The 27,864-nt window shown below is 48.9% G+C and overlaps 1 protein-coding gene across 1 annotated transcript in view; it reads left to right on the plus strand.

The window, feature by feature from the left end:
• The window catches only part of Grik4 (glutamate ionotropic receptor kainate type subunit 4), a 436,861-nt gene that overhangs the window by 63,383 nt on the left and 345,614 nt on the right, over positions 1-27,864 (plus strand). The window lies entirely within an intron of this gene.

Genomic DNA, 27,864 nt, shown 5'->3' on the forward strand with positions numbered 1-27,864 from the left:
CACGATCAGAGGGTGGGTGCTGACTGAGAAGTCTGAGGTCTGAGAGGCAGGCTTCATTTTGCACCCCCTCCCCCCCCAGGAAGGATTGGGGTTTTATTCTAAAATGCAACAAGACATCGGAGGAGTTAGGCAGGGGAGTGACACTGTGATTTATATTTGAAAAAAGTAATTTTGACAGCTTTTTAAGAATAAACTCTAGGGGAGGAGAAGCGAAGGAGCTCTGCGTTGCTGTGGGCTGGACGAGACTTGGCAGACTTGGGATGGGGTGGGCCTGCGGGCACCAACCCTACGTGGGCAGCTCGGGCCTTGGGCTGGCGTGTTGTCCAGAAGGTGTGGAACGCACACACCATGAGGCTCGCTCTGCTGAGGGTTTCCTGACGTCTGATGGCCCCAAAGTTGTACAGCCAGCACTACAACCGAGATAAGGAACACCCCTCGCTCCTCAGAGTCAACCCGCCTCCCGCCTCCAGCCTTGGCAGATACTGATTTTTTTTTCCTGTCTCCGGAGGCATGCCTTTTCCAGAGTATCATATAAATGGAATCAAGCCGGAGGTAGCTTTTGGGCCTGGCTTCTTTCACTCAGTATAATGCATCTGGGATACATCTACGGGGAGCATAGATGAAATTTCTACTCCTTTTCACCCCTGGGCAGTACTCCGTTGTATAGAGTGACAGTTTCTTCTCTCACCAGTGGAGAGGAGCGGGGCTGTTTTCAGTTCTTTGGCAGTTTTAAATCAGGCTGCCGTACACACCCGAATGCAGCTTCAGATGCAAACATAAGCCAAGGACTCTGACTGCTCTCCGTCCTCAGTGGCGTATATTGTTATCTTTTAAATAAAAACCCGGGCAATACATTCCCGGCACAGTGGTGTGTAACTGCAGGGTTAATTTGCATTTTCCCACTTGCTTATTTGTAAAGACTGTCTTCTGAAAAAAATTTTTTTTATTCATTGTTACTTGCTTTATTGTTGAATTTTGAGACTTAAAAAAAACCCTGTATCTTGGATATGAATCTTGTATCCAATATGTGATTTGCAAATACTTACTGCCAGTCTGTAGCAGCCCCTCCCTCCCTTTCTTCTCTCTAAACCAAAAGAACAAGTATAGTTATAAAAATGGAAAAGATTAAATTATGTGATTCTTTTTTTTCACAGAACCCCCTTTATTGTCATTTAGAAAATAGCAATAGAAAGATTTGCTCTCTGATAATCTTACCCAGATGGCCCAGAGCTGGCACTTTCTTTCTTTTTTGTCTTTTTAGAAGTAGCCAGATACACTTACCATAAAACTTACAACAGTAACTGTTTTTAACTTTAGTTATCTAGCATTGAATACACGCACAAAGTCCCATGGTTAATGGGACTCTACATCTGAGCTCTTCACATCTCGCAGATCTATGCATCTTTATAGCTTACCTCCGCGGCGACACCTCCTTCCCTGATACTCCTCTTTACTTTCTGTTTCAGTTAATTTGACTGTTTCTAGGCGCCTCTGAACAGAGGACCGCCATGGTGCCAGGCCCTTTTGCTTGGCTTATTTCACTGGGAATAATGTCCTCAAGGCTCGTTCCTGTGGTCACTTTTATCGGCGTTCCCTTTAAGGGTGAATATTATTCCCTTGTAAACAAGCTTGAGTCACCTCGTGGTGGTGGTGGATCAGGGCTAAGCATGGTCTTGGACACACCATGTGGGCCCCATGGGCCCCTTGTTCAGCCCTTTTGAGCTCTTCCCATTCTCTTAATAGGACCTTTTGGGGAGCAGAGTTCTTAATTTCTGTAAAGGACAAGTCACCATTTTTTTCTCTTATGGATCATGTTTTGGGTATGGTGTCTAAGAACTGATGGTCTAATCATGGTCACACAAGCCGTTCCTATAATGCTTGTCCTTTGTGGTTTTTTACCACAATTCATCTTATATACAGTGAGAGGTAGACTCTGGTATTGTCTTCTTTCTTTTTTCTTTTTGAAAATCCATATCCAATAGTTTTAGCCGTACTTACTAAAAAGTATGTCTGTCCTCGCTCTCCTGAGACAGGACAGATAAACCACATGGTTTGAGACATGAACATGAAGAGACAGAGGAGTTGGGTGTCTGTCAGCTTTGGTTTGAGCAAATAGTTCAAATGTCCCCAAATAATGAATGCGGACATTTAGGGGCTGGGCGTTCAGAGTCATGTTTTTGCATATACCCCTATGACATGTATGTACCCTTAGCCGCCATATGTATATGGACTATGGGACAGAGATATGAACTTGCAATATGCATTTTTCAAGCTGTTGATGTACACAAAGAGGTGAGTGGGCGTGGGAACCCGCCTACAGATCACCGAGCACTGCAGACGGGGTGGTCGACAGCTTTCTGCAGGGTCTGGGAGGTCTCTGGCATATGGGGGCAGGGCAGGGAAGAGCCTTCGGGGAGGCCACCTATGCAGGCCTTCAAGGACATTGCAGGAGGTTTTCCCCCAGGAGAATCTGGGGAGTTGTGTATTGAGGGAAAGGCCGACTGAGGCACAGGTTTCAAGGTGTGAAAAGCAGACTGTCGAGGAACAGGCAGTGAGGGGGTGTGTGGGTGTGAAGACAGGAGCCGAGGCTGGAAGAGAAGCGGGACTGGGTCACTTGAGGCCTTTCTTTTCAGGAAGGAATCCTGAGGGACCAAAGACAAACCTTCTGTAAAAGAGCGATCACGGCTTTCTCTCTCCCTACACTGTGCGTTGCCAACAACGGGCAGAGGGCACCTATTCGAGGCCACGTGCCTAGTTTGTAGGCACAGGAAGAAGGGGTCCCAGTGGTATTTTTGGGGTGAGTACTGCTTTTCTAGTCTCCCTGCCCCCACCTTAGTGTCTGGAGATAGGGCCTTCGTCTGTAGCCCAGGCTGGCTTGCAGTCCCCTGCCTCCACCTCCTGGTGTTGGGATTATAGGCATGTATCACCAAGGAATCATTTCTCCTTGCCCTTTGGTCCTTGCTCTGACAATGACGGCTCATCTGTCTTCCCCCGTCCACACCCTTTCTGTGTTTTGGCCTCTCATACCAATGGTATGATTGGAGCAAGATAACTTCTTTCTCCATTCTCTGCCCCAGGAGCATCTGGGGGTCCAGACCAAGCTGTCAGTGACCTGGCATGGGTCTGATCTTTCATCCATCAGCTTAATCAGACCCTGTCTGCCCTGACAGGAATACAGATGCGATGCTTCTTTCTCACTCTGTCCGAAATTGCTTTGTAATAACAGTAGGAGTTAGAGAGGCATTTTTATTGATTAAGCAATCGAGACGATTTGTCTTTACAAAACCAAGAATACAGAGGTGTCTCTTTCTCTCTCCGTACACATCACACATGCTTATGCCTTAGAAGCGATCGTCTGTGCTTGTAATCAAGCTGATGTTTACGACAGACTGTTTCATAAGGCCAGGCTGTGATAGCATGACGGGAATCCGAGTGGAGAGAAGGCTACTGTGATGACACTGATGACAATCAGGGCCAAGAGGCCCCCTGGGCTGTGACCACAAGCAGATGAAGGAGTGCTTGCCGGGAGTCTTGTTGATATGGGAGACATGCTGATATGGAAAAAGTTTTTATGGAGAGGAACATGAGCTTTGGATCTGCAGGCTCAGGGTTTGAATCTAACTCTGCTCCTCCTTGGAGAAAAGTTACTTAAGGTATTGGCATCTCATGTAGGGATAATGACAGCTAACAAGATGGGATGCATGCAGTGCCCTTTCCAGTGTCATACAGGCATGGTTATTACACTGTGATCTCTCCGGACAGATAGAGTTTCAAGGCGCTATAGGCGCATTAAGATGCTTCGACCAGTAATGTAGAGTGCACAAGCCAGGAGCTCTTGGGAGTTGATTTTCAGGCCTAGGTCATCCATCCTGTGTGTCTAGTCTGGCTTGACAGGTGGCATGTACTGTGACATTAGACCTTTGTAGATACTTCTCAGATGTGAGGCTGGGAAGTCTGTGGGGGTGGGCCAGGCACCAGCAGGCTAGCAAGCTGCCTTTCTAATTATGTGGGCTGAGCAGGGCCTTGTTGGACAAGGGTGTTGCTGCTGGAGAAACCAGCTGCCTTACTAAGAGATCTTTCTAATTCCATCCTGATCAGGGTAATTGTTCCCGCCCAGCAGGGTTCAGTATGAAAACCGCTGTCAGTCACTTGGGTGCTGGGATTTGCCAAACTGTATTCATGAATTCCATTTGTCACCCCAGATAGCAGGCTACAGCACAGACAGGGGTGGGAGGTGTGGGTATGCATAGTCAGGAGGGTGGGCGCAATGTCGGGAGGTAGGTGAGGCAGAGGCACTGGGAGTGGAGTGCTCTTATCTGCTGTTCAAGGTAAGCTCCTGGAATCCAGAAGGAGGTGAAATAGCTCCCAGCCCTCAGGTTTTGCAGGGTTTGGGGCCGGAGTCTGTGGGGGAAAGGTCTTCCTGGCGTCTGATGTTCTTGGGTTCGGACTGATAGGTGAGGTGGTTACCTGGCTGGCTGGCTCCTGGCCAGCAGAGATTTGGTAGCAACTGGAAACAAGTGTAGAGAAAGGTCACACAGGTCATACAGGGAGTTGTCCTGTAGGGACTTCTTGGGATAGAGTAATTGCAGGCTTAGCACAAGGTCTTTCCATGATTTTCCAGGGGGGATCTCTTTCTCCCCACCCCAGATAGAGAGGGCAATGCTACAGCGAAGAAATTATTTCAGCATCTAGTGAGGTGAACCATGTGTTTATTGGATTAGGTTAAGGATAGGGTTATGATCAGGGTTAAGTGAAGAGTTACTTATTGGAGTGTGCTATCCCACCCCAACTTGCTGAACAGCTCACAGAAGCTGCATCCTTAGAGTGCCCTATCCTATCCCTTCCATCTCTAGTATATTTTGGCTTTCATCTTCTCCTTGTGCAACTGGGACAAGATTAGATGTAGTTCAGGGTGGAACAGGAGGGAGGGAGTGGCTGGAGCCTCAGGACAGAGTCCGGTGAAGTCCCTCTTCTGTGAAGGTTTGCTGTGAGGGACTCATTCAGGTATGTAGATTGCCTTGATTTCAAGAGGACTACATCTATGATAACAGGATTTCAAGTCTACTGGTTATCTTGAGGCACGAATCAGAGGTCAGGCAGATAGATGCCTTGATTGGGACTGCATGGCCTTATGGGAGAGGGAGGATTCCATCAGGAAGCAGGCCTACCATATCAACAGCATTAGCCGAGGAACAAGGAGTTTGGATGCTGAGAGGAGAGCCTGGCATTGGAGGGGAGGACAGGGTTATTGACATTTGGACCAGATGAATCTTCTCGGGAGACCTTGTTCGTATAGGGTGCCTGGCAGCAGTTGGATCCCTTAAAGCCCCTAGTTGGAAAAACAAAACTATGTCTATAGGCTTACCAATTGTCTCATAGGTGGCAGAGTTGTCACCATTTGAAAGCTGGTGTAGGTGACAGTGATATGCGTGAAATATTGGCTAAGTCTTGGGGGAGCCTTGATCTTCAGTTAAGACACCTGGAACTTCTTTCTGGAAATAATAGGGGGACCTTTTATGAGCAAGCAGTTGATACAGAGAGGCGGTATCAGAAGACCTTCAGAAGGACGGGAACACGCAGGTCAAGTGTCCTGTGCAGTCCACTTTGTGGAACTGGAGACCAACTTGTAATGGGCCCAAGAATAACTCCTATTTGGTTATTCATGATGGCTATTCATTCCCCAGGTGTGGGAATCCACAGAGAGGCGTTGTAAACACCTCAAGTTTGTAGGGGCCTGTATACAGAGCAGCTTATGAGAAGGAAGAAAGTCGTATTTTGGCTCGTGGTATCAGAGTGGTTTTAGTCCATCATGCAGGGGAAGGCATGGTGGTGGAAATGGCCGCATCCATAGGAGAAGGAGCACGAGGCAGCGACTTGCTCACAGGACAGCAGGAGAAGATAATGAGGACCCAGGGGCAGGTGCTACCCTCAGAGGCCTTTCCCTAGTGACCCACTTCTCCCCTCTAAGCTCTTCCTCTTACAGGCCCCATACTCTGTGCTGGCTAGTTTGATATCAACCTGACACAAGCTAAAGTCATCTGAGAGTCAGGGAATCTCAATTAAGAAAAAGCCTGTGTGTGGCTGGGCTAGAGACATGCCTGTAAGGCATTTTCTTAATTAGTGATTAATGGGAGGGCCCAGCCCATTGTGGGCGGGGCTGTCTGTGAGCTGCTGATCCTGAGTTCTATAAAGAAAGCAGGCTGAGCAAGTAAGAGGTATTCCTCTGTGGTCTCTGCATCAGCTCCTGCCTCCAGGTTCCTGCCCTGTTTGAGTTCCTGGCCCTGACTTCCTTCAGTGATGAACAGTGATCCAGAAGTGTCAGTCAAATAAATTCCTGCCCAACTTGCTTTTTGGTCATGGTGTTTCATTGCAGCGAGAGAAACCCTGACTAAGGCACCCTTTAAAATGGTACTAGAGACTGGAGACCAAGTATTCCAAACACGAACCTGCGGGAGACATTTCAGATTTGAACCATAACGGAATCCCCAACCAAGCATCATGATAGCTTCTCAACCTGGCATCATAAAAGGTTCCCAGCTGATGATATTGATGCTGATGTCAATATCACGGAGGCCACACTTTAAGAATCCCTCGACTGCTTGGTTTCAACTCAACTTCCAAGGTCAAATGAGACCCAGCTGCCTGCCAGTCAGCAGCCTTGACCTTTACATAGCAGAAGTCAGATGCCTGCTTTGGCCTTCTCCTGAATGACAAAGATGGTTTTGGGGAGGGCAGAGCAGATGGCAGGCACCTGCTCTTGGCCTAAGATCAAGGTCAGGGACTCTTGGCAGCTCAGCCTCTGGGAGTTTTGTGATGTTTGCCCCCTGGGTTTCACACAAGCACTGGGACCTCTTGAATTAGGACCAAATCCTGGAGAAGGCCAGGGCTCGGGATGTTTGATAGGAGCAAAGGCATTGAGTCCATGCCTTAGGAAGCATTCTGGGTTTGTGCTTCCAGTCCCCAGAGAGGGTGCACAATTCAAGCTGTGATCCCTGGCCACCCTCTTGCCTGTGTAGCTACTAAACAATAGCTTGGTCCTGGGCAAGGAACAGGCACATCTGGCACCTTTTAATATATATTTAAAAGGTATTGATGGCCCGAAAGGCCAGAGGGACACAGAGGGTCCTGCTTGGGCAGGTGGCATTTTCACATATAAAGGCTTCTTTATGGCTTCACTTTGAGAAGTCCAAAGCAAAGGTTGGGTGACCCACTCCCCTGGGACCAAGAGCCGAAGGTCAGCGTTTCAGGGCAATACAATCAGAGGCGGGCAGGGGCCGCAGGCGGTGCTTTAGTGAATGTGCCCGATGCATCAGGGGCCGCACGCGTAGCTCTAGTGAATGTGCCCGATGCATCTAGGGCTCATATTTGACCAGGGTCTGAGCTGCAGTACGGAACATACCTCAGTGCTCATGTCTTCCGTGAAGAACGACAGAGCTTTGCGCTTCGGCTCTTATCCCTTGCTGTTACTAGAGTTAGAACCTGGGTCCCAGCAGCTCTAGCAAACCAGGGTTGTCCACCCATCCTCAATAGGTCATAAAAACAAAAAGGATTAACCTGTGTGACTATATTGGGAAGAGGAACAAAGAGGTCCTGTGACTGTCCCTTCCCCTATATCCCCTACACCAAATCTATCTTCAGGGTCCTGACTTGAATTTCAGGTTTAAATAGAGGACCAGAAATATACAACAAGCTGAAGCAGGCCTGGTCCTGGTGTGGACCTGCCAATCATCATTATTTGGACTCTAGTCTCTCCAGTAAGATGTTCTGACAGGTTGTTGAAGTGTGTGAAATCTCTCCTCAGGAGAAAGCTTCCCCTCTGGCTGGCACCCGGCTGTGTTGAGCCTTGTTCTTTTCCCAGCATGAGTTTTAGGGGGAAATGCAAGTTTCTAGGAGGCTCCTTTGTAACTGGATGTTTGGCTACTTTATGGGTTCCTTTTCTACCACCCTTCTCTTCCCCTATTCCACCTTTCCAACCCCACAACACTAGGTAGGAGAGAAAGGCTAGAGAGGAAAGAGTGTGTCCAATATCATTAGATTGCTTCCTGCTGATTAGGGGCATCTACTTCCTCGGGCAAGTTTGGTCTTTGTTGTCAGGATATCCAATTTCTTCTTCCTATCCCTTTGCACAGGATCACTTGGCAAACTGCAATAAACTGCAACAATAGCAACCAACAACCAGTAGCCAGCAGCTGCAGCCCCTCTGGGGGCACTAGCATTTATATACCCTTGCAGGAGTACCCAGAATTCCAAATGTCACACATCGCTGGCAAAATCATGCCCCTGCTAGGGTTCAAGGCAAATCACAGTCAGCGGCTGTGGATAAGGCAGCCTCATATCGCACACCTGGGATTAAAACAAAAACATGTTCTTATAACATTTCTCTATCTTTTAAAGAAATCAGAGTTCTCACTACAGTCTATTATTTCAATAATCTGATGGCCAAAGAGAGGGGTACAAATGTTTCTGTAGAGTGTCTTTATTTCATCCAGGGTAATTGTGTGGCCGTCAGTTCGAGAGTCTTCTGTAACCCCCAAAGTCGCAGAACTTCTCCACCAGCAAGCATGCAAGTTTTCTCAGGGAGCACAGCGAGGGGTAGCGTGGAATCCGAATCAGTCCCTGTGGCCACAGCTCAGATTCCAGACGGTAAGACACGGGATCCTTAGGGAATGGAAAGGAAGAACAGAGAGGAGCATCATAATGTAAATTCATAAGAGGCCATTGAAGTGGACTCCGGGTTTTCACTTCAGAACACAGTGCTGAGCGGAGCAGAGATCAGTTAGGACCCTGTCACAGAATGAAGCCTTGCTCCTGTTTCCAGAGCACATCATGAAAGGGGAAAAAAAAAACCCCAAAACCAATCCCCCCTACATAGGGGCCCTTGGCTCCTTGTGAGGGCAATCGACTCTTAGAAACATGTGCACCCGTGTTTGGGCATCCCAGCTGTGGACTTGCATTCAGTGTCCAGGATATGACATCTTCATTTCTGAATGATCCATAATTGATACTCAGTCTTGACGTGCTAACAAAGTTTTCCAGTCCCCAAAGCCTCTCTGACAAGCACTTAATGACCTGTAGAATATTTAAATAAGCCAAAAGAGTACCAGCTTTGAGGACCAAGACAGCACATCCTCCTGTGGAGGGAAGGCTTCAAGATGAGAACAGCCCCCCTGAACCCCAAGTTGGGTTTTTTTTTCTAAAGAGATCCACTCGCATCCCTGTGCTCTGTGACCTGAGCAGACACAGGTGGGTTGTCCTGACATTTTTTTCATTTCCTAGGACACTGATACACATCTGCTCAAATTAATTACTCTTCCTGGAGCTCTCTCCTGACTCATTTGGAAAGAACAGGAGCCCTTGGGCTGATGCGACTGTAGTGAGAGGAAGAAGTGTGGTCATGCATTTGCATCTGATAGTTCACTGAGACGGAAGCACTAGCCGTATGTCTGGGAGCATCAGTTTAAGCGAGCGTAGACACCAGAGCTTTGTGGGACAAAGGCAAAGATGGGGAGAGGAGAAAGCAGGGCTCATCTATACTGATCAGGGAGACTCTCCAGAAGAGGTGGCACTCAGGAGCACCCAGGGAACAAAGGCACCAAGATCCCTTCCAACACACATGTAACTTAGATCCTTTATGACTGGCATGATTGCCACAGCAAGAACGCATCAAGAGCTGCAGTGGACATGAGACTGGGCTGCAGCCTGACTTGGGAGGTGGGGTCAGAGGATCTCTAGGGAGGAGTTGAGCAAATGGAGCAGAGACTATCAATCTGGGTATCGCCATACTTGTCTTCCATTTGTAACCATATCGCCTACTACGATGACTTGCCTCAATTTCTCCCTCTACCCCATGATCACCTGTAATTTAACCTCTAAATATACTACCACCTGGCAACTATAGTGGTTGGAATATGCTTGGCCCAGGGAGTGGCACTATTAGGAGGTGTGGCCTTGTTGGAGTAGGTGTGTCACTGTGGGAGTAGGCTTTAATCTTCAGATGAAGATGTAGAACTCTCAGCTCCTCCTGCACCATGCCTGCTCGCACACTGCTGTGCTCCAGCCTTGATGATAATGGACAGAACCTCTGAACCTATAAGCTAGTCCCAATTAAATGTCCTTATAAGAGATGCCTTGGACATGGTGTCTGTTCATAGCAGTAAAACCCCAACTAAGACAGCAACAGGGAGGTAGCTGAAGAAGGGAGGTAGCTGCATATTGGCTAAACCAAATAAGAATGTGAACCTCTCAACATTCTAACCTGCTTGCCACACAGAGGCTACCATACCCATCTCAGTGGCTGTTGAGAGAATTGGCCACACGTGTAAGGCCTTTGTGTGGTGCCAGGCATTTAGTGAGTATTGTACAAATGAGAGTCACACAGGGACCCTGTAGCAGAAGCAGCTTCCAAAGGGCTGGAGACCCTGCTGACACAGGCCACTGAGTCACACATGACTCATCAATTGGGAAGCCTTGGATTTCCAAATCAGAGGAGCAAGCAAAGGAGAGGGTCTCAGTTACTCCCTCTCTCAAACACTGAACTGAACATCGACTCCATGCCAAGAACTGTGCTTAGCCTGGAAATGCGGCAGTGAGCACGATGACCTGCCATCAGCAGGTGGCACCTACATGTCAAGCATAGGAGGCACCAGTAGGACTCTTCTGAGGCGACAGACCCAGACCACCAGGCAGAGTGCTCTTTGGAGACAGGTACCTTGGCTGCGCTACACGGGAGAAAGTGTTATACTAATTCTTTCGGAAGACAGAGCCTGCAGCCCTGAGAACCCATTAGGTCTCGGCTGAGGACTGCAGGTTAATCCCTTCATCCCCAGGACAGACAGACAGGAAGCAGAGGCAGGCATAAGTGAAACTCTGGAACAGTGTTAGAACATGAGAGAGAAAGAAGCCAAAAGGAATCCCTTGTATTATGAATGCGTACTCGGTCTGTATCCCCGTTTCCTGTCTTACAGCTCCTGAAACCTCCTCAGTCTCCAGTATTGTGTCTTTCCTATTGCTAGTGAGCTGACCAACAGAGGTGACCCTTGGGTAGCTTCAGGAGGAGAGATCGCATCTGAAGCACCAGGGCAGGATCAGAGGGCTGGGAAACCCAAGTCTACCTCCACTCTCAGGAGGATGCTATGATTTGAGCATTGGCTGCCCACTCCCAGAACTCACACTGAAATGATGGTGTTCAGGGGTGACATATTTGCCACAGGGACATTGTCCTTGTGAATAGATTAAGGCTATCGATTATCATGGAGTCCTTCGTGTCAAGTGACCTTTCGTGACCTTTCTTTTCCTCTCTTACTTCTGTGCCCTCCCAGAGTGCCATCTTCTGCCGTGTCACCATGCAGCAAAAAGTCTTTCATCAGATGTGGCCCTTTGGACACAGACTCCCCAGAACAGTGAGCCCAACAAGCACCTATTGTTTGTAACCTGCCCAGCCCTTGGCACCCTGTTACAGTGGCAGGAAATAAGCCAGAATAGTGAGTTGAGGACAGCAGACCACGAGGGAGACTTCATTTACATTCTGATGACGGACAATGGGAGCAGGTCCCTAAAGACTTGCCCCAGTTCCTAACTCAGTCACAGGGTTTGCCGGCTCCTCTCACATGTAACCACAATGATGTCGCCATAGTCCCAGGCACTTTTAGGAAGGCGTCTGGCGCTTGCAGACAACCACATCCACGCTGACATCCTGCCTCTTGTTCACAGTGTGCGGTTCCCTGGCTTCCCAACCTGTGGCACGCCAGGATTTTCCCATCTGGGGTGGGTTAGGTATTTGTCTGCTCAGGTTTTCTGCCCCGCTTTCTGCTCTGCCTGTGTCCACCCATCCCTGAAGTCTCGGGCTATTCTCATAGAAAGAGTTTCCCACCCCTTCATATCTTCATCCCTGCTGTTTTCAGCCATGACCTCAGTACATTATAAAATTCCTTTTTGTGTTTTCTCTCTCTCTTTCTTGTTTTCTTTCTTTCTTGTTTTCTTTCTTTCTTGTTTTCTTTCTTTCTTTCTTGTTTTCTTTCTTTCTTTCTTTCTTTCTTTCTTTCTTTCTTTCTTTCTTTCTTTCTTTCTTTCTTTCTTTCTTTCTTTCTTTCTTTCTTTCTTTCTTTCTTTCTTTCTTTCTTTCTTTCTTTCTTTCTTTCTTTCTTTCTGCCCCTCTGGACTGGATGTTTCATAATGGTTGAACTTCTCCATCTCATTCAACACCCTCCCACCCCCAAGTCACCGTTAGAGGTGCGCCACAGCAGGGAGAGGCCATCGGCTGCCTGCCTCACTGCTCAGAAGGAAGGATAATTTGACCACTCGTGCCCACCATATTCTCTGCCACACTTGATGCTCCAGCCATACTGAACATTCCTTAGTCTTTCTCATGGTGTCTGCAGTTCAGTGTGCTGGAACAGCTCTTCATTCTCCCCGGAGGCTCCCGACCGGTACCGTGAGCATTTGTGGCCCTGTCTTGTCCTCCGTAGCTCTTAGCAGGCTGTGCTGTATCTTCTTCCAGATGTTGAGCTCCCCAGGCTCCTATAGGATAAGGGAGCCCTGTCATAGGCCCAACAACTCTTTGCTACACCGGCTTTACCTAATATTTTCAGATGCCTACTGTGCGTCAAACATTGTGGTAAACAGTGGTTCTCAACCTTTCCGATGCCGCGACCCTTTAATGCAGTTGTGGCGACTCCCAACCATAAAACTTGTTTCGTTGCTACTTCATAACTGTAATTTTGCTGCTTTCACGAATCGTACTGTAAATATCTGAAGCAGGGTCATGACCTGCACAGGTTTCTAGAACTGCTGTAATGTTGGGGGTTGAAAGATCAAACCTCTCTAGTCGTAGGTCCTGGGAGGGGACAGGCTTGTTAACCGGGAAACTCGAGAGAATGATGGCAGAGGTGGAGAGAAGGCTGGGGGGTCTAGATGAATTCTGCCTGGGAGGTGGGGGGTGGGGTTCTATAGCAGCCTGTGGGGGCAGAGGTCAGAGGAAAGGCAGAGTGTCATTTCAGCCAGAGGGGGCGCTTCAGAGAGAAAGGGCGGATAGCAATGTAATTTGTACCTCTATATCTGACTCTAACTTAGGCTTATTTGAACGATAAGAAGGAGGACATGTGGGGAAGGGGAGGGGTGAGTGAGAAGGGCCCCAGCAGCCTGATCCACACCCCATTCTTTTCTCACCTTGAGGGGCAAGGCTCCAGCTTCCCTGACTTGACAGCTCACACAGCTGGGGACATTGAAGCCCTCTTACCATGCCAACTCTGGTAGCTTTGCTGCTAGCAATGTCCCTCCACCTTGATGGTTAACCTTCTACTCCTGGGGTTCTGTCTGGCTGTGCTCCTTACCTTTGGGGTGATCAGGGCCCCTTTACTGTACTTGATGAAGATGCTTCCCATGGTGACGCTTCTGGCTTGGAGCTCTAGGGACCAGGGAGTGAGTAATGTTTACAAAGTGTCTGTGCAGGGCTCCACACACGCACCCTCTACCTTTCTTTCCTTTTCTTGGCTGCTCTACCTAACAGGTATCATCTGTTCTCTCCCTCCCTCCCTCCCTCCCTCCCTCCCTCCCTCCCTCCCTCCCTCCCTCCCTCCCTTCCTCATTCCTTCCCTCCTTCCCACCATCCACTGAGCACAGCACCAGGAGGCAGCTAAGTCTCAGTATACCAGGAAGGCAATGTCTTTACTGCTTCTTTTTAAATAACAAAAATCAAATTGCTTCCCAGTCTTCCTTGGCGGTGGATGCCAGCATGTTTACACTGAGGCATCTGGTGGGGGGGGGGTCCCCCAGGTTGTGGCTGCCTGTGTTTCCTGTTTATTTGTTGCACTTTTCTCGCTTTGTCTAATTTCCCAGAACAGTGAAGTCTTCGGATATTTTTTTTCTAGAAAGGTGCGAGGGGGGAAAGGGAAACCAGTTCCTGGATGAGCCCCTTAGCCAGGCTGCAGCCCAATTAGAACGCTGCTCAGCTCCGTGGCGTAGGAACGCCTGCCAAAGGAGACTCCTGTTCGGGTCCTAATTACCGCTTGATGGAATGAATAAAGACTGGTGTTTTCTGCGTTTTGCTTACAGAGTTGCTGAGGCGGTGAACGCAGGGGAGAAATGACTTTTTCCTTTGAGAGATTAGAAGCTAAGCGTGTCTATGACCCAACCGAGTCTCTGTCTCAGCGACACTGTCCCTCCTTCCCTGACCTGCACATTTGAACTGGTCTGGAGACAGAAGGAAGGCTCCTGGGTCCCTTTCTGTCCTTCCTGCTTTATTGGAGTCGGGGTGGGAAACATCCTGACTGTTTAGTTAAAAAAGATATGAGCATTTATTGTACACTTGCTGTTTATCGGATCTCCTAGTCCCCATACTCATATCCCCAGTGATGTTAGGACGTGGCTGACTTACCCCATGGTGCAGTGTGGTTGACTGTTGGTAAGTTGTCCGAGTTTGCCTAGCTGACAGGTGGCAGAAAAGTAGTTTGAATTCAGACTTCTGATGCTGAGGCAGATCTTTCTTTGGCAGCCCTGGGAACACCTTAGAGACCTGCTTGGTCTGTCCAAACCTGGAGGATGCAGCCGGTTGTTTGTTTTAACAAGCAAAGGCAAGGAGACTGTGGTTGTTAGTTTCTGCTACACAACAAACCAGCCGTGAACTTAGTGGTGTAGAAATGTACTTGTTCAATTTGCATTGCCTGAATTACCTACAGGGCTCTTGTGGTCTAGCCTGGACTGCCCTTCCATGCCCTCCTATGTCCTCCTCCCACTTCCTCTGCTCTCCCTCCTCTTCCTAGCTAGCTCCCTTCTGGTTTTATGCCTTCCCCCTTTTCTCTTTGAGACAGGGTTTCTCTGTGTAGCCCTGGCTATCTTGGAACTCACTCTGTAGACCAGGCCGGCCTTTAACTCGGAGATCTGCCTGTCCTGAGTGCTGCTCGGATTAAAGGCGTGCACCACTGCCTGGTGTCTTATGACTTTAAAAATTATAATCCAGTGATTTTTTTGAAAAACAAGTTATTAATTTTTATTTTATATGTATGGTGTTTTGCCTACACACACACACACACACACACACACACACACACACACACACATCTATATCTATCATCTATCTATCTATCTATCTATCTATCTATCTATCTATCTATCTATCTATCTATCTATAACTTGTTCATTATTGGTGCCTGTGGAGGACAGAAGAGAGTATCAGATACTCTGGAACTGGAGTTGCTTTGGTGAAGGTTATTTCAGGAGCTTAGACACATTGCTAGTGACTATACTTCTAAAAACGGTCTTCTCCTCTCTGAAGAAACATCACCCCAGTGCAGAATCACATCTGTCCCCTGTATTTCACATCTGTGAATATCTGAGGGGGGTCAAAGAGGTCCCACGCCCAGATCTAAGGATGTGATGATAGGCCCCCACTGTTGTGGGGAGGACTCAGAAGCTCCACGCCAGAGGAGTGCGCCCACGTTGGAAGACTGTATTCCAGAGGACAGGGCCCTCCCCAGAAGGTCATTCACAATGTCTCATTCAATAAGTCAGGGACCGGTGTATCCTCTCTCTGCACAGCCAGTCCCTAACCTGTTCCAGAGAGATGGCTCAGGTAGTTTGAGGTCTTTGCCTTTTTTGTTTGTTTGTTTGTTTGTTTGTTTCATAACTCAGAGAGAATGAAAACAAGACAAAACCTCCAACCTTCCTTTGGCAGTGGCTCCAAGTTCCCACCCCCAGGTGTTAGCTTTCATAATTCTTATATCCAAGACCAGCAGCTTTGGGTGCCTTGGAGATGCTGTGTGGAGTTGACAGAAGGGAAGGACCCTGCTTCAGGGATAGCTTTAGGGGTTAAGGAGCTTGGATCCATGACCTTTTTTCCCAGGACCACAGTGCTCTGGAGTCCCTGCCTAAACCTACTCTGTCATTCCTCCACAGCCTAGGCAGAACCTATTAGTGAGCCGTAGGCTTTTATAGTTGTTCCAAAGCCCAGGCCTGTGATGGAGTCTGGTTCCATCTCAGTGGAATCTGGCTCCAGCTCAAGTTCTATATTCCCACCCTCTCCTTGCTACCAAGCCCCAAGCAATAGATCTTTAAAGCAGGTGCTCTTAGAATCAGAGGTTGCTCTGGGTTTTCTTGGGTTGTGGGCCCCCACGTCTCGAATCTAGGTGGCCTTGGATCCAGCTTCTCTGAGGAGAGAGAAGAGGGCTTAGGTACTCTAGACACCTGGGACCTCTGAGTGCCCCTCACTCATTGTGTACCTCCTTAAGTGACATATCCTTGAAGCAGGCTGGACACAGCACTTTGGAACCTTAGCCTAGGGCTCAGGACCCGGAAGATGGGGCTATTTATATATCACCTACCTTTAAGTCCTCATCACTGTAGTCTTGAGTAGGCCCTGACTCAGGAGGCGTGTTCCAGCAGTGACCTTGCCCTCTGACCTCTGTGTAGGGATCAGGACTCTGAAAGTTTCGGGGGTGGGGTGGTACTGGCAACTCTGACTCAGATGTGAGTGAGAGAAATGAGCCCCTCAGCGTGGAGACCTAGAGCCCATGTTGTTTGCCCTCCTCAGATAAGGTTCCAAACGTGGCTCCATTCCCCAGTGGGAACTGTGGTCCCTGCCTGTCAGCCTTTCAATCCAGCTGACGCCAGCTGCATTGTCAGCCTTTCTAGTCCCATTCCATCAAGAAGAAAAAGAGTAAAAAGTCTTTATGACGGCTTTGGGTTTTTTTTCCCCCAAATTAAACAAATGTTAGCTTCAGCTTTGTTGCCTGTGTGGCAGCTTTCTAGGAGTGCCTCAGGCGAGCCCAGGGCAAGTGGGGTTCCCCAGTCTCAGGGCCACCTGGAGAGGCCACCTGCTTCTCACTCTGCCCCTTGATCAGGTGTGCTGGTCCTGGCTGTGTGCCTGAGCTCTGAGCTGTGGGAGACAGATCCCGTTCAGCAGCATGGAGGCAAGGTTTGGGGGCTGGCCCATCCCCAGGGACTCTGGGAAAGCCGAGCCCTCCGATGTTCTGAGTAGCAGGCAGAGTGTTGTCTAGACAGTGAAATGAGAGAGGCTGTGCCTTGCTTCTGAGCCTCAAAGACATTGGTGACCCTTACAAATCCAAGAGCTCTTGAGCCCCAGTCCAGCCCCCTCAATCTAGACACAAAGAAAGTAAGCCCTGATGGGGCGAGTGACTTAAATCACGTCACACCGTGAAATAGTGGCTTCTTATTTAAAGATAGAGCGTCCATGTTCCAAGGGAGGGGGACAATGGGGGGAAGGGGAGCAGTGGGGGGCTCCGATGCTTCTGTTTGTCATTTGCAAGCAGCTCGACTCTTGTTTGTAGCTGTTTTTGTTCACCTGTTTGTGTCTATGTGTGTGTATTTAAAGTTGGACTCACTCCCAGAAATACAGGGGCTGAAATGGTAAGCAGAATAAATAAGGAATAAACAGGCTCACTCCGTGTGGGTGTGCGGGGGGAGACAAAGAAGAAAATGTGTCCGACTTTGGGGTAAAACTGACTCAGAGCCAAAGGTGAGCCAGGGAAGCAAGCCCTGACTGTGTGGCTCCTGGTGTAGATTCTGTGAGACAGGAGGAGAACAGCGTTCACACTCAAAGGCCGTGGGAAACAAACTGGTTTGTTGTCTGGTGCCGTGAGCTTGGGGTTTGCCCTTGTCTTTGAATGGGGGACTTGGAGGATTGAGATGGAACCTTCAGAGCTGGGCTATTGAACTTCACCTCCGTTTATTTACTTACCTTTTTTATCCATGTGTTCCTCCTACAAAGCTGATTGATGTGCTTGTGGCTTTTCTTATGTGTGTGGCCACATACCTGATAAGAAGCAACCTAAGGAGGGAAGGAAGGAGGGAAGGGCTTGGTTTGGTTTTTAGTTCAAGAGACCATTGTCCTTATGAGGAAGGCAGGGAGCATGGGGTCGTTGGTCAACATGGTCTCCCCAGTCAGGAAGCGAGGGTCGGACTAGAAGTGGGGCCGTAAGAAGCCATCGTTTTCATTGCCTAGTCAATAAACAGACTGTACAGGATGTGATTAGTACCAGTGTCTGCTTGAAAGCTCAGCATCCAGGTCAGGAGGTATTAGGTCCTGGGGATGCACAGCTGGCAGTTTGGGGAACCACTTGAAGAAGAAGACAGTGCCTTAGCATGGTACAGATTTTCCCATAGGTCCCTCCATGGCCTCTGCATCAGCTCCTCCTTCCTAACCTGCTTGAATTCCAGTCCTGACTTCCTTTGGTGATGAACAGCTGTGTGGAAGTATAAGGTGAACAAACCCTTTACTCCCCAGCTTGCTTCTTGGTCACAATGTTTGTGCAGGAATAGAAACCCTAAGACAGGAGGCAATGAGACAGGGAGGCATGCAGCAACTGAGGAAGGTACCTGATGACTCTGCATGACACATGCTAGAACACTTTAGCGTGTACACACACACACACACACACACACACACACACACACGCACGGGAAAGAGAATGAATAGCTTTACAGTTGACAGAGAGGCTTGTGAACCTAAGGCTATCTAACCCAGAGCCCCTAGTCTTGAAGAGATAGTGACACAGGGGTGTCATTGCCTTTATAAACCAACCACACTGGTGTTAGTATCCTCCTGATGCTAAAATGTAGCCACTGTGTTAATGCTGGCTTTTACAGTTGAGGCCTGAAAATAGCCAAGAAGAGGCCTGAAGGCTGGGTCTGACTTTCCCCAGGGAATCTGTGGGGCTGAGATCACCAGCAGATAGGCTGAGGCCTGCAGGCAGATGTGCCCCCTGCAGAAATGGCTTGTTTGTGTTTTTGCTTGGAAATGACTGAATGCCTGAAGAGGGGCAGGCATTTCCAGCTGTGCCCGGGGTCCACTCTGCCCACCGTCAGACACCTGGGAGGCACTGCCGATGTTTTTGGCTGTCTGAGAGCATGATTCTGCCCATCTCTCCTCAGTGCTGTGTACACTGAGGACAGGATGCTTGCCCGTAATTGGCTATTTTGGGGTCTTTCCACCATGGACATTAGTAGACACTGCCTGCTGGGGATTGTATATAATTTAGTTGGCTTGGCTGGCTTGGCTTTCGAGGTCTAGTCTGCCTGCATCAGTTGCTTATGGGTGTGCTTTCGGCTCCCTTCTAAAGGTCTCTTCAATTTGTTTGAGCCTCGTTCACCTAGGCTGGCTTATTCAGTTTCAATTACTTCTCACGACATTGACCTTGACACGCAGATAAAGAAACGTACACCGATGGGTCGAACAGAGTGTGGGTCCAAAAATGAGCCTTTTGCCTTTTGATAGGTCAGCTCTTTGGTTTTCAGTTGAGTTGGAATTACCCTCCAGGATATACTAGTAATAGCTGAAAGTTTTTTGTTTTTTTTGTTTTTAAAATATGGTATGTGTATGTGTGTGTGTGTTGTATGTATATGTCAAAAGTCAACCTTAAGTGCCATTCCTCACATGCTATTTACCTTGTTTTTTGAGGAAGCCTCTCTGTGGGCTGGAGCTCACTAAGTTGACGAGGCAGGGGTGGTCAGGGCTTTACCTTCCAAGCACTGAGATTATAAATCTTTGCTACCCCGCCAGGCCTGACTTTTTTTTTTTAAATCAACAGGGGTTTGGGGGTCAATCTCAGGTCCTCACGCTTGTCTGGCTAGCTCTTTACTGACTGAGCCATCTCCTCAGCCCCTGAAGACATTACCTTTGTCACAATTGGAGAGGGCTTCTGCTGGGATTTAAGTAAAGGCCATGCATGCTGCTGCGTTCTCTGTGTGATGTGTGCTCAGGGCAGCTCTATAGACCTGGGTCCCAGAGTCCACAGTGCAGATGGCGTGTAGCCATGGCTGACCGGTGCTTCCCCAGAACAAACAGATGGAACTCAAGGTAGCGTCGTTCACCTGGGTGAGAAAAGGCATGCTGGTTGCTGAGTTGGTTACACAGTGAAATGAATGGGCAGCTTTTGGCTCACGTTGAACTTGTGTACAGAATTGGGGGCTCACAATAAGACAGGAGGTGGTGACAGTCACCTCAAGCAGAGGGAACTATGACTTAAAGATGGAGAAGGATTTAGGACAATTAATTTCTTGCCCCTCCCTCCCATCATGATTAAATAAAGAGACAGGTAACGGAGCAGAATGTCTTTCAGGGCCCCCAAGAGCACGACATGCCAACCACAAGGTCCCTGACGTAGTTCTTGAGCCTGGTGGGTTCTCTATCATAGACTGGAACCCATGACTCTTTTCCGAAGTTTCAGTGCTGGGGTGGAACCCAAGGTTTTTCACATTCTCCCTCAGGGAGTATCTAGCTAGAGCACTTCATCTAACACTCCCAGTCAGTCCTCAGCCTCAGCCTGTGGTGCAAGATTCCTCTCTCGCACCTGTGCCTAGCCAGCTCTGGGAGATGCTGAGGTGAGGGAGACCTGTCACTGGTCTTCAGCCTTGGAGAACTTAGCATGGGGTGGGTAGGCTGGTGTGAAAAGGAGACTCTGTGATGGAACAGCAGGGTTCACTGGGCACAGGGTAGCCTGGAGCAACCAGATGCTCACTCTCTCTGTGCTCTGGTGAGCGAGGGTGTGGTCTTATGTAAGGAAACTTTCTAGACTGTGCTCTAAGGGAGCTAGCAGGATTCCACAGGGTGAAATCTGCAGGCAGGCAAGGTAGGGATGGATCTAGGATGGATCTAGGAGGGGTGAGGGCTGAGGAGAGTGTGGACTGATGAAGTGTGTCTGGGAGTTGCTTCGTTCCCACGGAAGCTCCCTGTCTGGGTCCTGTGGAGCCCTTCCTCCTTCCCCTCGCCCTGGGGAAAAGCGCACATCAGGACAGATGCCTGGAAGTTCGTCTGCTTGGCGCTTGATTTATCCTTCAAACCTCCAGTAACTGATTTCCAGTCTCATAAAATATTAAATACATCCATATATTGAATATCACATTTTGATACGTTTTCACGCCTCGTTTGCCACTGAAGTCAAGGACAGATTCACATTTTTCATGGCAAGGGGCCCAGATTTGTCTGCGCCCCGTGTTTTATGGTCTATCCTCACCCACCCTTCCACATAGACCACATTCCTCAGTGTCTCACTTGAGCAGCCACGCTGACAGCACACTTGGCATGGACCATAGCAGGCCCAGGGCAGAAAGGCCACATACATCATTCTGGGCGAGTTATTTACATAGTACTGTAAACATTTGAGGAAGGACAAGGTCTCTGCCAGACAGTCACCGAGTCGGTAGCTGAGCTTTAGGGCAAAGACTTGCCTGGTTTCCTTTAGGTCAGGACAGATCCATCTCTTCCAACCCTTTCTGTTCCCCTCACCCTTTTTGTTTAATGAAAACTTACTAAGCGGTCAGGTACGAAGCTAGGAGCTGAGGCCTTTAAGATAAAGACTCACTGCCTCATCTACCTCCACCACCACCCAATCCCATCAGAAAAGAGGAAACAGGCCAAATCCCTAGATGTTGAGGATGAAGATTGACAGTTGGGAAGACATTTCATTGAGCCAGAGGCTGTCTAGGGTATGTATGGCAGCGTTGTAAAGGAGAGCATGACTGTGGTCAGACAAGACAGAGGCAGGGGGCAATATGGCTGCTTCAGCCACAGGACTTGAGTGCTAAAGGGTAATAGGTGGGATCTAGAATCCAGGAGAAGAGCGTGGGTGTGAGATGGGAGACTCACTTGAGTAGAGAAGCAGCCAAGACTGTGGGCTCAGATGACGACAATCGCAGTCCTGTTGAGGGTGGAAGGCACGTGACAGGAAAAGAGCTGGAAAACACAGACTTGTGGACCGAGCTGAGGAAGAAAACCAAGAAGCCAACTGATGAATAACCAGAGAGCTAGAAGGCAAAACACAACCAAGTGAGTGCCAGTCACCAGGGACAGTCCAGGGGAGGAAGAGGTGGCACAGAGGAGGTGCTGAGAGGAGTGACTTCAGTGGGGGGTAGCCTGCGCTTCACAAAAGGCAGCCCCAGGGGCTTTGAGGGAAGGGGTTTCCTCCAAGTGTTGGGGGTGACGCCTGGGACTCAAAGGAAACTGTAGGAGGTTTCGGAGTATGGAGCGTCAAGGTCAAAGTGGCATTCTAGAAACTTCTTTCTGGAATGTGTGTGCAAGGTCAGAATAAGGAAGAAGCTGAGGATAGGGGAGCAAGAGAGGAAACTTCTACAGCATGCTTCCAGCCCAGAATGCAGCAGTGAGCTTAGCAAAGGGGCACGTGACAGGCCTCCAGGGCCAGCCCTACCTGACACACTTCTGGGAGCCTATAGATTCTAGGTCCTGAGTATGCATATGTATGTCCATGCATAAGTGCATGCTCCTGTGTGTGTGTCTGTGTGTGCATGCACTTTTCAGGATCAATGCTGTATAAAGTCACAGACCAGTCTACCCTTCTTTCTGAGAGGTGACCTTGGTCATGACCCTCGCTGAGATTCTAGAACTTCCTCCTTGCTGTGAAGAAAGGAGCTACTGCGTGAGTTATGAGGGTCAGGAAGTTCTGCACAATGGTGAGGCACCTGGAGGGATTTTTTCTGTGATCCTGACTCCCACTAAGACCAGTGTCTTCCTAGACCCAGGAGGTGCACACAGAAGCTGGTCCAGTTGCCCCGGCCCTGCCCTGAGTCCCCAGACTTAGCCCTCTGGAAGCCCCAGTGTGTGCTGACCTTGGATGTGCCCATCTCAAGGTTGGAGGGCCTGGCTGGCTGGTGGCCTGTGGACAAGGAAGGGACCTGCCAGCAGGAGCCTTTCTGTCTCTTTCTTCTTCAATTTCGAGCCACGCTGCAGCCCACTGGCAGGGGGATTATTGAAACTGATTTGCTGAAGTACAATAGCAGATTGATTTTGTAGCCACGAGCATCTGTGACAAATTCCTAGTGAAGTTTGGACGGCACAATTGTGAGGTAATGACATTTTAATTATGTGTCATATTTAGTCTGGCTGCAGTTAGAAGCCTGGGGTGGAGGGCCAACCTTTGAGTGCTCTTGGCTGTTCCTGTTCCTGCTCCCTGCCCCCAGTCATGTTTATCCCTTGTCTAGGTTCCCTGCTTAGAGATCTTGGTCTGGACAGTTGGGGTGAAGTTCAGGATAGCTTGGAGCTTACATAGGACTGAGATCTTTCCATCTTCTGACCCAGCATGTTCCTGTCCTTTCCTTTGTCTCTCCATCCTTCACACTGTCCCTACTCTGTACTCTAGCATTCCACAGTACGGCCCTCTTCTCCGGCCAGTGTTCTCTCTTTTCTACCTCCACCCAACAGCTGTGTGATTTGGGGCAAGTCACTTACCCTCTCTGAAGCACAGGCTCTTCATGAGGAAGGAGGGGGACTCATTAGTATAAATGCAGGACCTCCGTAGAGCGCCTCCTCTTTCCTCCCACCAGCCTGCTTCTTTCTCTCACCCTTGGCTTCCAGTTCTATTTTGATGACTCAGTGGAATCAGGGGGCCCCACTGGGTGCCCAGAGTGGGAATTTCCCCTTGTATACTAGTAGTGGGGGCCCAGGCTGCCTTTTACGATTCTGGAGTGTTTCAAAGGAGATGGGATTAGTACGGAACCAACCTGCTCCCCTCCCCCAGAACGGCTATGTAATTGAAGAAAACATGAATGTTAATGATGCGTTTAGCATTTGGAAGTTAGAGGGGTGATTAATATGTTGTAAGTTGTATATTAACACCTTCACAGTGGCGTAATGAAGACAAAATGTACTCTCTCTGAGACAAGATTCTTTGTTTCTTGTATGCAAGCGCCTGGTTGCCAGCCCTGGAACATGTGTTGGGGCTGTGTGTGCGTGTGTGTCGGGCAGAAGACAGTGGAGGGACAGTTTTATGACATTGTGGTCCCCGCTGAGGAATGTGTTGTGCTCACCTATCTGTTCTAAATGGAGAGTGGAGAGCACAGTGGGGTCATACCTGATGTTCAGAAGAGTCGGGAGTTGGGGTCCATGGTCAACCAGAACCACCATGCCCAGGAGATACTGTGGCATGGCTCCCTGTGTTCTGTGGTTGTGGGTCTTCATCAATGACTAGGGTAGGGGTTGGGGGTGGAGAGTGGAGGGAGGAAGAATAGGAGAGGCTGCAGGACCTTGAGCTTCAGGGGACTCTAGAGGTAGGCTCAGGATTTGCTTATGGGCACTCGTCAACTCTTCTCCTGGCCTAGGCATCCTTGAGATAAGCTGCGCTTGGTGTCCTAGGCCTGGGGCAAGTTCACTGACACTGGGACATTTGTCTGTCTGATTCTAGCTTCATGTCTGTGAACCTCAAGGTCGCAGCACATCACAATAGGAAGAATCTGAAGAAAAGCATCAGGTCTAAAAGTCTGGTCGTTGTCATTGAAACTGAGGCCAGGGGGTGTCAGAGACAGGGGTGGGTTGGGGGTGGGTGGGTGGGGGTTTGTGCTGACAGCTGAATGTTGAGCCAGGAGCAGTTCACTCTTATTTGTCTCTTCTTAGTCCTCAGATTGGGATGCTGGGACTTCAGGACCATGGCTCCTTGACTTAGTAGCTTCCTGGGCTCAGGTGTCCAGGTTGCCACAGAGGACTTCACCCCAAGCATTGCAAAGTATGGAAGAACAGATGAAGCGTGGTCAGATTTAAATCCCAGTTCAAATCACTAGGCCAGGCCTTCTCAACCTTCCTAATGCTGCGGCCCTTTAACACAGCTTCTCATGTTATGACTACCATAAATTATGTCATTGCTACTTTGTAACTGTAATTTTGCTACTGTTATGAATCACACTGTAAATGTCTGTTATGCAGGATAGGATGTCTGATGCAGAAGGGGTCGTGACCCACAGGGTGAGAACCACCGCTGCTGCATGCCTCAGGCAAGAATTGAGTCCAGTGTGTCACATTTGTCAAGATCACTTGCACCCTTAGCACACACTCAAATGTGAATACAAACAATATGTGTATGGCCATCAAGTACACTTCCCAGCGCAGAGGCTCTCAGAAGGTGGTGGTTCTAGGCTGCGGAGATGGCTCAGTTGGTAAGAGAGCTTGCGTCCCAAGCATGAGAACCCTCAGTATCCATTGGGTGTGTCTATGCATCCCTGTAACTCCAGCACTGGGAGGGTCGGCGACAAGTGGAGTCTGGGAGCTGCCTGACTGGCCAGGCACACACAGATGATGGTTTTGATAATATCGGGAGGAAAGTGACCAGCAGTGGCCTGAGAATTGTGGCTGCTGTGGTCTCCTGGGACTGTGCCAGACTTTTCTAGGGCCTTATCATTTGTAGTAGTTTGAACGAAAATGGCCCACATAAGCTCATGGGGAGTGGCGTTATTTGAAAGGATTAGGATGTGTGGCTTTGTTGGAGTAGGTGTGGCCTTGTTGGAGTGGGTTTAGTCTTATTGGAGTAGGTATGATATTGTTGAGTAGGTGTGGTCTTGTTGGAGTAGGTGTGGCCTTGTTGGAGTGGGTTTGGTCTTATTGGAGTAGGTGTGGTCTTGTTGGAGTAGGTGTGGCCTTGTTGGAGTAGGTGTGGCCTTGTTGGAGTGGGTTTGGTCTTATTGGAGTAGGTGTGGTCTTGTTGGAGTAGGTGTGGCCTTGTTGGAGTGGGTGTGGCCTTGTTGGAGTGGGTGTGGCCTTGGAGAGGGTGTGGCTTTGTTGGAGTGGGTGTGGCCTTGTTGGAGTAGGTGTGGTCTTGTTGGAGTGGGTGTGGCCTGTTGGAGTAGGTGTGGCTTTGTTGGAGAAAGTGTGTCATTGGGGAATGGGCTTTGAGGTCTCAGGCCTAGCATTATTCTCTCTTGCTGTTGCCTGCCTATCAGGATGTAGAACTCTCAGCTGCCTCTCCAGCATCATGCCTGCCTTCGCACTACCATACTTTCCACCATGATGACAGCGGATCAAACCTCTGAACTGTAAGCCAGTTCCAACTAAATGTTTTCATTTTTAAAGTTGTTGTGGTCAGCACTGTCAGCTGGAAGTTGAGCCAGGAGTGGCTCACTCGTATCTGTCCCTTCAGATTGAGGTGCTCGGACTTTAGGACCATGGCTCCTTGACTTAGCAGCTTCTTGGGCTCAGGTGTCCAGGTTGCCGCAGAGGAGTCACCCCAAGAGTTCCAAAGTGGTGTCTCTTTTCAGCAATAAAAAACCCTAACTATGATACCATTCCTTTTCCTTCTCCATTTTCCATCTCCCTCATGATCTAGAAAGGGCAGAAGGGACCCACTGAGGGAAGCATGGAGCCTCTAGCTCTGAGAGAGCAGTTATGTGATTTGAGGGGCTGTTACTATTACTGTTATCAGTGTCTTAGCTATTATTCTAGTGCTGTGAAGAAACACTATGACCAAGGCAAATTAGAAAAGCATTTAACTGGGAGCTTGCTTTTAGTCAAAGACAACTGTATCGCTGTAAAGCCCACTCAGCGTGGTGACTGCTCATGAGAGCGACATACCCAGAGTCCCAACCCCCAAATTTCGGGCAGCTCATCTGCTTTTCAAGACCCCTTTCCCTGCAGTTCTGTGGCTTGTATGACTTTGCTTGTATGACTTGTGACTCTTATATCTCCAGGGTATGGGACAGTGGATCATGGCAGGAAATTTGGTAAGGTAGAGCAGGTCTGAGACCCTGGAAACTCAGGTACACACACCTGAGGTGATAGGCACCGCCCTGCTCTCTGCCAGAGTCCTGGCCTATGTGCCACATGCCCCACGTAGGTCATGTAGACCAAAACAGAGTTCTCCGTGCTGATGAGACCTAGAGGCCCTGAGGGTTTAGCCAAAAAGCTTCCCTTCCCAGACGTTCCTTCCAGCAAAAGGTATTCAATCTCTGGTCCACCCTGAGAAGTTGGTGCACATCCATTTTTCAAGATGAACAACAATAAACAGTTTGGAACTAAGGACTGTCTCTTTCGTCTATCACCACCATGGGGAGCATGGAGAAGGCCTTCACCTACAGAGCCGCAGCTTAAGTCTCCTGTGGAAGGCCTCGCTACACTCCAGACAATGGCTGCCAAGCTAAGGATAATCACCAATAAGCTAAGCCAGAGAGCTGCAGCCCTGGCCCTGGACTAGCTGTCCTTAGCCTGTGGGCCCTCCATGGTCCTGGTCTCATCACCCGTGGTGGACCCCCGAGCACTTCATTCCCAACGTCTCTTTGTGGTTCTCTAGTGGTGACTGGCGGTCCAGAAGTCAGGGAATACTGGCTTCAGCTTCCCGCATCTCGGAGTGCATTTTGCCATCCCCAAAGTGGTGTCGTAGTGCTTCCTTAAAGACCAGCATTTGTTTAGCTCTCTACCCCCATTTTTTAGTAGGGTTATTTGGTTTTCTGGGGTCTAACCTCTTGAGTTCTTTGTATATATTGGATATTAGCCCTCTGTCGGGTGTACGGTTGGTGAAGATCTTTTCCCAATTTATTGGCTGCCATTTTGTCCTTTTGACCGTGTCTTTTTTTTTTTATTCGATATAATTTATTTACATTTCAAATGATTTCCCCTTTTCTAGCCCCCCCACTCCCCGAAAGTCCCATAAGCCCCCTTCTCTTCCCCTGTCCTCCCATCCACCCCTTCCCACTTCCCCGTTCTGGTTTTGCTGAATACTGTTTCACTGAGTCTTTCCAGAACCAGGGGCCGCTCCTCCTTTCTTCTTGTACCTCATTTGATGTGTGGATTATGTTTTGGGTATTCCAGTTTTCTAGGTTAATATCCACTTATTAGTGAGTGCATACCATGATTCACCTTTTGAGTCTGGGTTACCTCACTTAGTATGATATTCTCTAGCTCCATCCATTTGCCTAAGAATTTCATGAATTCATTGTTTCTAATGGCTGAATAGTACTCCATTGTGTAGATATACCACATTTTTTGCATCTACTCTTCTGTTGAGGGATACCTGGGTTCTTACCAGCATCTGGCAATTATAAATAGGGCTGCTATGAACATAGTAGAACATGTATCCTTATTACATGGTGGGGAGTCTTCTGGGTATATGCCCAGGAGTGGTATAGCAGGATCTTCTGGAAGTG

The sequence above is a fragment of the Apodemus sylvaticus genome, chromosome 7, assembly GCF_947179515.1.
Source record: "Apodemus sylvaticus chromosome 7, mApoSyl1.1, whole genome shotgun sequence".
NCBI classification, from domain to species: domain Eukaryota; kingdom Metazoa; phylum Chordata; class Mammalia; order Rodentia; family Muridae; genus Apodemus; species Apodemus sylvaticus.